Raw genomic sequence first — 15272 nt, 5'->3', positions numbered from 1 at the left:
CCAGTTATTGGCTACTTTTGGTGTTTCAAATTACAGTCAATCTTGAAGAACTAAAAATAGGAAACCAGTACAATACAATGAAAGTATCTTAGTACGAGAAGCATAAAAAGTTGAATGATAAATTTGATATTTGCTAGCTATGAAACATTAAAATAATCATTGAATCTTTTTGGAATTGATTTTCTTCTAAAAAAAAAAAGGGGGAATTAGAGTAGAAAGCACTTCCCAAATGTCTTAGGTTATGAGATACTAGATTTCCTATGTAAATTATTCTATAACACTGATGTTCCAATTAGGGTACTTGTAGATCTGAAGACAGGTGTTACAAACCCACACACTGGAACAGTGTGACAGTTTCACTTTATGAGCATGTTCAATCTTCATTTTGTCTGACTGTTATTTTGAAAAATAACATTACATTATGAAATATGATGAAGCATTTTAATGGATTTTACTATTCAATACAGAAAACTTCAAAGTAGAACTCCAACTTATTGAAATGCATAGTACTCTTCTATGTTACTTCACATAGTATGAGGAAATATTTTGTATTATGAAATACTACCAACAACATTTGAGCCAAATTCCAAAACATTTTAAGTATGTTCAAAGTCAGATACTTCTCTTTTAAATATAGCCACTGCTAAACACATACTTTCTTCACACATATCTTCCTTAGGATCTTATGGACATGTAAATGTTCCTGTAGATTAAAATAAACAAAAATTTTATGCTTTCCCTTCTGTTTTACTTCAGATTGATTCTTCCAAAAGAACAATAACAACCAAAAGAAACTCTCAAGAAAAATTTACCTTCTAAGCTCCTATTAGAAATACAAATTTTGCTGTGTGCCAGTGGTGCATGTCTGTTAATTCTAGCTATTCAGGAGACTAAGATCTGAGTATTGTGGTTCAGAACCAGCCAGAACAGCAAAACACATGAGACTCTTATCTCCAATTAACCACTAAAATGACAGAAGTGGAACTGTGGCTCAAGTGGTAGACTGCTAGCCTTGAGAAAAAAAAAAGCTCAGAGATAATGCCCATACCCTGATTTCAAGTACAGAAATAAAGAAAAGAAAGAAAGAGAGAGAGAGAAAGAGAGAGAGAAACAAACAAACAAATGAAAGAAAGAAAGAAAAAAGGAGAGAAGGGAAAAGAAATGTGAATTTCAATATCAGTAGCAAAATGTTACTTTGGAAGGCTCTTGATTGATGTTGCAGGCTGCAAAGCATTTTCTCCTTATTCTTTGCCTTTCACTATTTGTTCTTCAATGTTTGTTTTGCTTACTACTGTCCCATGAGTTCTCCCCTTCCCTTTTATTTCTGTCTTAGAGATAAATCTTCATTTATTGCCCTTTACTAATTCAGTTTCTTTTGAAATTGCAGATGATGTATTTTTCTTTATTATTAATAAGTAGTTGTACAAATCAGGTTATGAGTACAACACTTCTTGGTAAACATTACCTATTCCTTTGTGGTTTTCTATTTTCCTTCTCCTAAACTGACCCTCAAGTTACATAGGGTATATTGAATATAATGACTTCTTAATCCATCTTTTGTTTTTTACCAGTCCTGGAGCTTGAACTCAGGGCCTAAGCATTATCCCTGGCTTTGTTGTGTGGAAGGCTAGCACTCTATCACTTGAGCCTCAGCACCATTTTTGGCTTTTTCTATATATATGGTGTTGAGGAATCGAACCCAGGGCTTCTTGCGTGTGAGGCAAGCACTCTACCATTGGACCATATTTCCAGCCCCTTTTTAATCCATCTTTTCATAATTAGAGTTTAATAAGGGATATGAAGACAAGTCACACACAGGTGGTTATCTATAAAATCTGACTTCTCTCATCCTTCATGTCTGTAGTTAAGTCAAGGCCACTGTGCTCACCAAAGGACTTATGCAGTGATTATTCAGTACGGCAGACAACCCATGCTACTCAGCCAGCACAGAAGGACTAGAGGAGAATGTACCTTTCCAATGGTAGTCAAGCAACAGATCTAATGAAAATTCAATGGGGTCTAGAAGAAATTGACCCAGTATGTTATGCTACTCTTCAAATCTTGTTTTTATGGAAATCTATAATTGGGGAAATATGCATTTTTGCACATATATCCCACTGGTTATGTTACCTGCATGTCTAGTTACTCTCTATGCAATAATGAGCCATATATATGAAAAAACACAAGGTTCATACCCTCAACAAGTTTAAAATCTAATGGTTAAAACTGAATCATCCCAGACACAGGAAGACAGAGCTTTGTTGCAAACTTGCCTTGCATTTTTTTTGTTGTCTCCTAGAGCAAGTGCAACATGTAAGACAGCAATTTTCCATAATCATCTAGATAAAAAGACTCACATTACATGCTGATGTTACGTTTGTATGGGCATTTATGGCTCCATACCACAGACAATGCCCCATTTTCTTTCTAAGCAAGTGGAAAAACGAAGTCATTTCTTTAAAAAATCACATAATTGAGACTAAAAGTCTAAGATTCTCTCACTATCTTATGATTCATATTGAATTCTTCAAAAAAATTATTAAATGTTAGATATTCCCTAGAATTTTTGCATAAAATTTATAAAATTTTCCTAGCCACTTCAAGAACAGCAGAAAAATGGAGTAGTGTTGGACAGATAGGTAATGATAAGTTAAAGGAGAAAATCTATGCGTACTGAAAGTTGCGCTGAAATGAACTTGCTCAGTGTAGCAAAGAAGAAAAGGCTATGAATTTTTTACAAGAGTAAAGTAAACAGAGGGAAACAGGTCAATTCTTATCCTTCAGACTTTCAGAAACTGCTGGTTTGCATGGACTGACTGCCCCAATGAATAATTCCCAATGGTTTTCTCTATTTCATTGGTACAGATGATGACCCTAATTTCAATAGCAGCATAGTCCATGATACTTTGCAAACCTTCCAATCATGAAAGAAATCTCAGGGATGTGTGTGTGAATATGTGTGTGCACGCACACACACATGCATGGCCACTCAACTAGAATAAATAGTGCACCTGGCTAGAAATTAGAATTCACAGCTCCACTCAGGGCTATGATGAGTGAAGACCATCTTCAACATTAAATACATAAAAATGATACTATAAATGGCACATGTAAAATAAATAGAAGCAGAACAGAGCAGAGCTGTGTCTGCTAGATTCCTTGTGGGAAAAATGGAAAGAATTATGTAAGGATGAAAGGTGAAGTCACAGAAGTTGTACATAATGGAGATTGCTTTCATTTCTTTTTTTTAATTTAATTTTATTGTCAAGATGATGTACAGAGGGATTACAGTTACATATGTAAGGTAGTGAGTATATTTCATGCCAAACTTGTTACCCCGTCCCTCATTTTTCTCCCATTTTCCCTCCCCTAACTCTCCCCCAAGTTGTACGGTTCATTTCCAACATATTGTCTTGTGAGTGTCACTGGTGCATTGGTTCACCCTTTATCATTTGTCTCACCATTTTGTTGTTCCCTTTCCCTTCCCTAATTCAGATAAACATATACACAATACCTAGAGTACCAAATATGACAGCACATTCACTAAATTTTAGATATTTCAGGTCAGCTGAATTTCCCATTGACTCACTCCATTACTTAAAGTAAATAAACTCAGTGTACTGAGCTCCCATAGTGTCCTTCCTATGTCTTTTAAATGGCCATCAACAGGAGAATCGCAGGCCCAGAAGTTTGTATAGCTTAATGAGATGTTGTTATGAGATGAGAACATCTTGTGATGACAGCTACATGAATGTGGCTTCTTAAATTGAGTACCCCCAAGCATAACCAAAGGCTGCAGGAGCTGGAAGGGGAGACAGGAGACTCCATGTGTCTGTGGTGTAAACAAGTAAAAGGCACCATCAGGGCTCTGCTATGTGATTCCTGCCTTTACACAACCTTTCTGTTTCTGCCAGTTGGTCAAGTCTTTTTAGAAGGAGCCACTACAGCTCTGTTTTTCTTCTGACACTGGTTTAATCCTTTCTGTGAATCAAACTTCAATAAAAACCTTTCATGAGACAAATAGAAAAAAAAAAACAACAGAACTGGAAATGCTTCCTGGTCTATGCCTTATTTCTTTGAGCATAAAGGGACAGATTTGCCTTTGTCTATTACCAGGCCCGTCCTTCACATTGAAACCATCTGTTCCTTGCTCTTCTAAGAATTGGGCCAAGGGTAAGGGGGAGGAGGGAGGAGGGTATGAGGAACAAGGTAACAAACAGTACAAAAAATGTATCCAATGCCTAACGTATGAAACTGTAACCTCTCTGTACATCACTTTGATAATAAAAATTTGAAATAAATAAATAAACAAATAATTGATTTTGTTGCTGATCTGAAAAAAAAAAGAATTGGGCCAAGGGAACTTTAAACCAAGAAAACATATCAACAAATGCCAGTCAGCATGTCTAGTATCCAGCTGAAACCTAAGAGCTCAGAATGTGAATATAGTACAGAAGGCTGTATGGAACTGGACAAAATGGTATGTGCATTGATAATTTATCTTTATGTCCCTGATTAGAAAATGATTTGATAGCCACCGTAAAAACTTTAAAATGTAATGAAGGGAAATAAACATTTTTCATGTTGTGTCACCCAAGTACAACAGCCATTATCATACATAGTGCCCTGTCTTCTCTATATTGCTCAAGAAAATGTGGTACATATACACAATGGAATTCTACACCTCTAACAGAAAGAATGACATTGCCCCATTCATAAGGAAATGGAAGGAATTGGAAAAAAATCATACTAAGTGAAGTGAGCCAGACCCAAAGAAACATAGAGTCTATGTTTCCCCTCATTGGGAATAATTAGTACACATCTAGGATAGTCGTAGCAGAAGATCACAATAACTCAATAGCTATGGCCACATGAACACATAGATGATGCTAAAAAAATGAATTCCAAATTATGGAAACAAGTGGTATATGATTGCTATTGTTATTATCAACATACCATGTGAAATTATGCTTTTTTCTTTTGTCTTTCTTTCCCATGGCTTTACCCCTGATGTCACTGTAACTGATTTTAGTACCCTGGATACTGTATATACATATATTGGAACTAGGGAAGGGAAGGGGAATATCAAAACCAAGAGACAAAGGATAAAAGACAAACCAATGCAACAGCAATACTTGCAAAACTATATGGTGTAAACCAGCTGGACAACTCATGGGGAGAGAGGGCATTGGGAGGGCGACAGTGGGGGAAAATGAGAGAGGAAGTAACAAGTTGGATAAGAAATGTATGCACTGCCTTATGTATGAAACTGTAACCCTTCTACACATCACACTTACAATAAAGACATGAATAAACTTTAAAAAAAAGTCTTAGCATTATATTGCATCGTGTGTTCTAGTCCTCCTCCTAAATAGTTTCTATGTCACACAATAATATATGAGATAGTAATTTTATCATAAAGTAATAGCTTGGTAAACTAGTATTCCCACATTTACCCATTTTAACTAGAATATTTTAGAGAGTAATTTGTTATATGATGTTTTATATATATTTGATTACTGACTATGATTTTTCTAAAATTATGATTATGACTATGAATTATCTCTCTCTTATTTTACAAAGAATCAAAGAAGAAGCACCTAGATTATGTGAGCCACCTGCTCCCCAGCTTTCTCAGGCTTACTAGAATGGAAAGTTTCTGTCCAGATATTGTCTAACCACCTCTACTCACTGGCTTGTATTTTGAAAGTAGATGTGAATACTTGGTGATACTTTCAATTTCATTGTATAGAAAGCATAGCTACCCCTCAACATCTGCACTTTTTGTACATTTCATATTCCTCCTCATTTTATTGCACACAATAGTTTTGTATATTTATGAGGTGCAGACTGATAATTCAACACTGAAATACTGCATGTATTAATCAAATCATGGCAATTAGTATTTCCATCTCCTTACAATTTCCTTTATGTTTGAAGTCTTCAAGCTCCCCTCTCCAAGTTTTTCATGCAATCTATAAGAAATTCTGCATGAACTGTGATCACCCTCACTGTGCTGTGGAATCCTTGGGCTTATTCCTCTATCTACAAGTATATTTTTGCTCATTATCCAACCTTCTTATATCTTCCATCCTTTTACCCTTCTCAATCTCCAGGAATCATTCTATACTCAAATGAACATACAAAAAACTCAGTATTTACCTTTTCATGTCTCTCTCTTTTAGTTAACTTGTCCTCCAGTTTCACCCATTTTTACTAAAAATGAATACACACAATTCCCTCTTGTGTCTGTATAATATCCATATGCGTGTGTGTGTGTGTGTGTGTGTGTGTGTGTGTGTGTGTACATCACCTTTTCTTTGTCCATGGGCAGGTAGGTTGATACTACACCTTGACTATTATAAACTGCAGAGCAACAAACACAAGAATGCCGATGTTTCTTTAACATAATAGTCTCATTTCCATGGTTAGATCTCAAGAAATGATATTGCATAAAATTAACTTTAGTTTCAGTTCGTGGAGGAAATATACTATTTTCTACATCAGCTGTACCATGTTACATTCTCATTGACAGAACATAAATTCCCTTTTCTCTACATCTTCAGATTTTGTTGTTTTTGCCTTTAAAACAGTATGCATAACATATTCAAATCATCCCATTTATATTTTAATTTTTACTGTTTTTAGTAATGTTATACATTTCATCATTAAACTTTCCATTAAACCTTCATTTTTCTGTGTTTTTGAGTAGTAGTTCTTCCCTCTCAGATTCGAATGCAGTCCCTCTTGGAGCCTCTGCCTCTGTTTGCTTTCCTTTCTCTGTGAAGGCCTCTCCCTTTCTGAAGTCCTCTCTCTCCCACATCTACTCTTACCCAGTTACATTCCAAGCTGGCCCTGAGTGAGATTACAGTGTGTCAGGAGACCAACACAGCTTCTGATAACCTCTGACAATCTTTTCTCTTTTCTCTTTAAGATATTAAAAGAAATATAATAAGAAATATTGAAATATTAAAATAAATGTAATCAAGATTCAAGGTACTGGAGCTCAAATGATAGAAAAAATGAGGGAAAAATTGACCTGGGAATCTTATTTAAATCTTCTGGCTTTAGCAGTCTTCTTTAGGGCCCACTTCAATACCACCTAGGTTGATTTTTTTTTTTAAGATCAACACTTTGCCTGAAAATGTATATTAGAAACCAGATAGATTCCTCAATCTTCCTAAAGTCTCAATTTTCCATTTAATTCACTTTTTAAACCAAAATGTAAAGTGTGGTTCTGTAAAAGACCGAGCGCATATGGCTTTGTTTCCTCATTGTTTTTAAGTGCATGTTAGCTGACTATTGGACAGAACCAGTTCTTACAAGCTGAGGAATGAAGTAAGCTCAGAGCATCTCAAAAGAAGACAACTCAGTGCATTTGGAAACTCGGAAAACTGTAATTTTGAAAAGAAGGCAATTTGCAAAATGACTAATGTCTTCTAGTCAGCTTTCTAGTACAACTGTGTCATCTGCCCAGTTGTTATTGTTGGAAACCCTACAGAAGAGAGACAGTCTAAAAGACACCGAGTGAATATTACTTCACTTATATTACAGTCATAGTCTTTCCTTTTGCAGTGAATTCCTCCTTAAAAATAATCCAGTTCCTATGAAAAGCAGTAGTTCCTAGTTAAGTTACAAGACACAGGTGCAACTTCAGTTGAGCTGAAAAGCTACGGTGCTGTTTCTACAATCCTGCTCCTACCAATTACACTTTTTCTTAATCTTGTGGTGTGCACCTGCTTCGAAGGCATAAGCTTCCAGTACTTCAAATGCTTCTTTGTCTGAATCCACACTTCATTCTACATAATGAGCTTTATGCATATGCTAATCTCTCACATCGTCCCTCAAAGAGGTACGAGAATATATCTGTCTAATCTAAATATAGACATCCCAATAAAGAGCAAAAATGAGAAAAGACAGCAAAAGTCTTTGCAGTTCAACATCATGCCTTAAAATTCCATGGCATGATTGGTTCTCCAATGAACAGAGAGAATAGAGACATTCAGAACCCAAAATAGCTTTCCTTTTGGGTTCAGGTTTTATTCTTCGTATAATGCACAGTCTTTCAGTCTTGGCAGGCTTTCTAGGGACTCAAAATGAAACATGATCATTGTCTTTTGAGATAAATTATTCCTGTCCTCTTTGACTAACCAAGGAAATGACATCTTAAGTACAAATGGAAGAAAAGCTAAGCTCCTTAAGAGGAAGGGAGAATGTGATCTGATGTCTGTACCTTCTCCTAAATGGGAATCTGTGTTTTGAGAATGTTTTCAGGATAAGAGGGGTCCCAGTGTCAAGAAAGAACTAGGGGATTTACTTCCAAACGGAAGTAACTTTGAGGCAAAGCCAGGTAGAAGAGAGCTGGAGGTACTGGTTCGAACACGAAGGTGATGGGGATAGGAATCATAACAACACATGTGCCCCTCAGTGGGTGATGATTCTCCAGAGATGGGTAAACCAGTCAGGAGAGTCCCTGGAGCATCTATCAACTCCCTGACCAATCAAACCAGGAGCATATCCTAAAGTATCTAGAGGGGGAACGTGGGCAAGGAACTCTCCCTGTATAATAGCCCAGGAGAAAGCCAGCTGACCATGGGCTCCAGGACCCCTTTTTATGCAAGAAGGCTGCCTCTCTTTCTTTCTTTTACTATTTATTTTATTTACTGTAAAGTTGATGTACAGACGGGCTCCAGTTCCAGAAGTCAGTTAGTGAGTACATTTACTTTTGAACAGTGTCACCTCTTCCCTCCTTTTCTCTCAGGTTTCCCTCCCAACATCCCTCTCCCACATGTTGTATAGCTCATTTTCAACAAAGTGTCTAGTGAGCATCTTACTCACTAGACAGTAGAGACCAGATGTGATATCACTGCTGCATTTGTTCATCCTTTGTCCCATTTCTATGCTTCCTCTTACCCTCTCCAAAATAGATAAACTTATATATAAGACAAAAAGCATAAAAATCAAAAGCAGCAACAAATGAGAGGGAGGAAAAACAACATAACAAAAAGATTTCTTGTTTCCATTTCTTGGAGTTCATTTCAAGAAATATTGTTTTACATGACCATATGCACATTGCTATGGAGCCTTGATGATCCTATCCCAAGAATATCTACCTTTGGTCTCACTCTGTGAATGTTTAAAGTCCCATATAATTTAGCATGTCCAAGTCTAATTTTTGTTTCTTTGACCAACAAGTCTGTTTCCTTGTAGATTTATAGGCAGAATCAAGATACAGCAAATGAGGGAAACCCTGCAACCTATATTTCTTTGAGTCTGGCTTATTTCATTTAACGTAACTTTTTCCAAGTCTTTCCATTTCCTTATGAATTGGTACTACTCTGCTTTAAACAAATTTCCTGACTTTTAATTCTTTCATTGGCTGAGAAAACAAATCAGAATCCTAAAGGGTATTAAAGTGACCTCCACTCCTCCCAGAACATCCTGCTGCTCACTGGTCATGGCTTCTGCCCTCAGGAGCAGAAGTGAGGACACTCATGGTCTGACCTCAGCCCATCTTCCCTGCAGAAACCACCGTGGTGATCTTCGTGCAAATGTTCACACATCTATCAACTTATTTATTTTTAAGGTTTTGCTTGAGGGAATCAAGTTAACAAACATGTAATCAGTAATTTGATTCTTTTTGCTTCATTTAGAGTCAGGCTAAGTCAGACAAAGTACATGGGAATATTGAACCAGGACTAATTATTTTTACCTTTATTAGTCTGGCTATTATTATGGAGCAGATTAGGCAGAAGGTAAATACTGAAGACAGAGAACCTAAACTCTATTTTTACTAAATTACATCCTTTATTTCATTAAAGAGACGTCAAGAAATGCATATATAAATTAGAATCAATGGATTTGTAAAGGTAGAGTATCTGCAACTCACCAACACTATGCATGTTTAAAAGCAGGGACAGAATAGGCTCAAAATTTCAGAGTTTAGATTTTCATGCCACAAAGACACTAATATCCACAGACTGAGGAATTTACAAACTGATTCAACTCCATTATTTTCTTTTCCTCCTCAAAATATCCCGTAACTTACTTGTAAAAACACTTTAATTCCAATTTTAAAGTCAACAAAGTTAAGCCTAGATAGATTCTGTGTCTCCTGAAAGTAATCCCATTGATGTATAATGACTTATACTTCACAGTTGAACTTATGTTTTTATAAGCAATTCAAGTGAAAATTACTCATTTTACCACTTCTGCATCTCCTAAATTGTCAATGTGCTGTCATGTTGCCATATGTCATTTATTTAATCTAAAAGTATACTGGACAAAGAATGAATATAACTGATATTGTCTAGTTTCTAAACATGATAAAATTAGTGATGCATTACCTAACTTGATATATTGAACTGTACCTTTAATATTCATGCAATTATTTACTGATCAATGACTATATTCCTCAGTTATAGAGAGAGAGAGAGAGAGAGAGAGAGAGAGAGAGAGAGAGAGAGAGAGAGAGAGATTGGATTTAATTCCCAAGAACAGGGATGGGCATGAGGATAGAAAAATACTAAGAAAGCTCATTGGTGTTAAGCAGAATCTGGACCCATAACATAATAGGATTCTTGCTGAAGATAAACCACGGTGACAAGATATTGCCCAGAGGAAAGGTAGACGATGAGAGACCTAATTGATATTGAAAGTTATCTTGTATAAGGGTTGTGGGTGCTGGATAAACTGACCTAGGGGATTACTATACCTTGATTTTACAAGAAAATGCAAAAATGGGAGAAGTTCTAAAGCCGGTTTTCAAGCTAGGCTAGAGGAGATATTTATGCCAGGATCAGGATTCCCTCAAATCCATTGTGATTGATGCTGAAGGTGATCATTGTCAGATATTTAACACCACCATTGGTTTCTACCAACTAGATGTCATTACATCTCCCATTCTACAGCTGTGAAAAAAAAAAAAAACTCAGTGCCAAATACATCCCAAAGGCTGGGGGTGGGGGTAGGGGGAGAAATGTGAACAAAAACAAACGCGAAATTTATAAAAAAAAAAAATCTGAGTGACAGAGATATTGATGTTTAATAGAAGAAAACTAGACCATTTCTTTATTAATTACTTAAGCCTGAATTGACAGTACAAAAGCAATAAAATCAATTAATACCTGCTTACTTTAACATTAATTGATTTCAAGAAAGTCAATGAGACCTTCTTATCACATAGTCCTTGAATGAACTCCTGGGGTAAATGCACTAGTTTTTCCCAGATGGTTCTGACAGATTATTGAATGTTGCTGATTTTCTGTAGCAGAAAGACCTTAAGAAAGAATAGATTGAATACCAGGCCTGTTAGCAATTATACCCCTGAGGGAGCTATTAGGAACTAATGCCTTACCTCCTATTTATTTATAAAAATTATCACACCAGGTGCTAAGAATGAAAAATAATATATGCATAGTATCTCTCACATCTGGAATATAATTGCTTTATCACTATTACTACAATTAGTATTACTTTGCAAGTACTACCATTATTAGTTAGAGGCAAAGGATCTATTGTATTAATTTGTATATTGACTTCAAGAAAATACTAAGGGCAGGAGCTACTAGTTTTGTTTTGTTTTTTGTTTTTTTTTTAGGTAGGACAATTTTACTTTATTTTCCATTGAGACATATTTCATTGTTTTTTAAATCAGAAAAACATAAAAAATTTCTCCAATAAAAAGCAAAACTTTCAAAACATATTTTCTTCTAAATATTCTGACTTCATTTTTCATTTAGCTCTTTTACTCATCTAAATTTTATTTCCATTTTTAATTTTTTTAAAATTTTAGGCATTCAAGTATTTTATTTATTTATTTATTTTTCTTTCTTATTTATTGTCAAAGTATGTACAGAGAGGTTACCGTTTCATATGTTAGGCCTTGGGTACATTTCTTTTTTTTATTTTTTTTAGTTTTTATTATAAAACTGATGTACAGAAGGTTACAGTTTCATACATTAGGCATTGGATACATTTCTTGTACTGTTTGTTACCTTCTAGGAGCTACTAGTTTCATGCTATATAATACATTAAATTTACAGAATGATAATTAAAGAGCCATCTGAACATGAAGAATTGAAAATCATATTATTCTTTTAGTTTTTTATAAGCTACCATTTCAATTTTCTTATATTTTAATGTAAGTATATTTTAATTAGCTTCTTGTCTCAATTGATGGCTCACCAACATTTCATTTTGCCATCCTTTGATGAGAACAATTCATAGCTGCTTTGTCTTGAGAGAAGTGATCTTCTTACATCATCTTTGTCTCCAAGAATGTTTACCAGCTGACAATTTCCTTAGATTCTGTGGGATTCTTTAAAATATTTCAACATTTTACTTTATAATTAAAAATAACACAGGGTTCAGATGGCATTGAATCACATCCGTAAATCTTAGCTACTTAGGAGGTTGAGATCTGAGGATTCTGCTTAGAAGTTAGCAGGGAAGTCCATGAAATTCGTATCTCCAAGTAACCCCCCCCCCTCAAAAAAAAGCTAGAAATGGCTGTGGCTCAAATGGTAGAGTGTTAGACTTGAGCACAAAAAGCTAAGGGACAGCACCAAAGCCCTGAGTTTAAGCTCCAGTACTAGCACACACAAAAGTAATACTTGTTCAGAGATAGTGAGTTAGGAGAGCAAATAAATGAAAAGAATAAAATTTAAACTCTTAAGTTGAAGTTGGATCTTTGTATATCACCCTGCACCAGAATCAACTCCAAATAGATGAAAGGCCTCAATGTAAAATAAGATACCCTGAAAATATTACAGGAAGGAATAGGACCAATACTAGGGCTCATATCACCCTGCACCAGAATCAACTCCAAATAGATGAAATGCCTCAATGTAAAATAAGATACCCTGAAAATATTACAGGAAAGGATAGGGCCAATACTAGGGCTCCATGGAACAGGTCATCCTTTCTCAATAAAGATCCAGAAACACAACAAATCAAAGAATGATTGGACAAATGGGATTGCATTAAACTGCAGAGCTTCAGCATGGCAAAGGATATAGTTAGGAAGATAAATGAAAAGGCTAGAGGTTGGGAGAAGAGCTTCAATAACTATACAACAGACAAGGTCTCATATCTAAAATATACTTGGAGCTCAATAAATGAGAGCCCCCACAAAACAAATCCTCAGAGAAACAACCACTCCACTAATAAATGGGCTAAAGACTTAAAGAGAGACTTCTCTGGAGAGGAAATAATAATAGCCAATAAACACATGAAGAAATGTTCAACATATCTGGCCATAAAATAAATGAAAATCAAAACAACATTGAGATTCCACCTCACCCAGGTTAGAATGTCCATTATCAAGGAACTGAATGCAAACAGATGCTGATGGGGATGTGGCCAAAAGAGGACTCTACTAAACTATTGTTGGGAATGTAAACTTGTTCAACCACTCTGAAACACAGTGTGGATTTTCCTCAAAAGACTAAACATAGAGCTCTCCTACAACTCAGCAATCCCATTCTGGGGAATTTTCCCAAATGACCACAATCAAGGCCATACTAAAGCTACTAGCACAACAATGTTCATTGCAGTATTATTTACCATAGCCAAGATATGGAATCAACCCAGATGCCCCTCAGTAAATGAATGGACAAGAAAATATGATAAATATACACAATGGAATTCTATGCATCCATCAGAAATAATGACATCACCCTATTCATAAGGAAATGGCAAGACTTGAAAAAAAAATTAAGTGAAGTAGCCAGACCCAAAGCAACACAGGATGCCTGGTTTCACTCATTTGTAATAATTACTATATGTCTAAGATTGTTCTAGCAGAGGATCACAATAACTCAGTATCTATGGCCTTATAAAATGATACTAATTGAAATGAATTATAAGATATGGACACACTAGGCCTTTTTTTCTTATTGTACTGTATGCAGTTTTTCTTTTTTTGTTTTTTTTGTTTTTATTTTCTCCCTTTGCTTTACCCCCGGTTGTCACTGTTTTTATTTCAGTACCCTTTGTATTGTATATAAGTTTATCTTATTTGGGAATGACAAAGGGAATAACAGACAGAGGGTGCACCAATGCTATAGTGATACTTACTAGACACTATGTTGGAAAATAACTTTACAACTTGGCAGGTAGGGGAGTGGACAGGAGGGAGGGAGTGACATTGTTTGAAAAAAAGTACTCATTATCTTACTTATGCAACTGTAACCCCTCTGTACATTACCTTTACAATAAAAAGAAGATAGAAAAAATAATAAAGTCATGTCAAGTGATTTTTTAATATCTCAAGAGAGCAATAATAGAATTGCACATATTTGCTTCATAAATATCATTTATTATACGGAATGGGTTAGAAAGAGGTATAAGAGAGGAATGGATTGGAGAAAAAGCCAACATTGAACAAATTTTTAAAAAATTTTTTATTATAAAACTGATGTACAGAGAGGTTACAGTTTCATACATTAGGCATTGGATACATTTCTTGTACTGTTTGTTACCTTGTCCCTCATACCCCTTCCCCCTCCTCCTTTCCCCCCCTCCCAGGTGTTCAGTTCGCTTACACCAAACAGTTTTGCAAGTATTGCTTTTGTTGTTGTTTCTCTTATTTTACCCTTTGTCTCTCAATTTTGGTATTCCCTCTCAATTTCCTAATTCTAATACCAGTATACATGGTTTCCAATATACTCAGATAAGATTACAGAGATAGTGTAGGTACAATCCAAGAAGGTGATACAAGAACATCATCAACAGTATAAACTACAGATACACATGGGCTGTTGAAAGTAGTTACAACTGTGATATAACAATCATTTCCATAAAATGGAGTTCATTTCACTTAGCATCATCTTATGTGATCATAAGGGTATAGCTATTGGGCTCTTGTCATCCTCTGCTGTGACTTGCCTAGACCTGTGCTAATTATTCCCAATAAGGGAGACCATAGAGTCCATGTTTCTTTGGGTCTGGCTCACTTCACTTAGTATAATTTTTTCCAAGTCCTTCCATTTCCTTACAAATGGGGCAATGTCATTCTTTCTGATAGAGGCATAAAATTCCATTGTATATATGTACCACATTTTCCTGATCCATTCGTCTATGGAGGGGCATCTGGGTTGGTTCCAGATTCTAGCTATGACAAATTGCGCTGCAATGAACATTGTTGTGCTGGTGGCTTTACTGTGATTTTGTTTGTGTTTTTTTTGGATAAATACCCAAAAGTGGTGTTGCTGGGTCATAGGGGAGTTCTATATTTAGCCTTCTGAGGAATCTCCATACTGCTTGCCAGA

The sequence above is a fragment of the Perognathus longimembris genome, chromosome 5, assembly GCF_023159225.1.
Source record: "Perognathus longimembris pacificus isolate PPM17 chromosome 5, ASM2315922v1, whole genome shotgun sequence".
NCBI classification, from domain to species: Eukaryota; Metazoa; Chordata; class Mammalia; order Rodentia; family Heteromyidae; genus Perognathus; species Perognathus longimembris.
Note: the sequence above shows the minus strand (reverse complement) of the source record.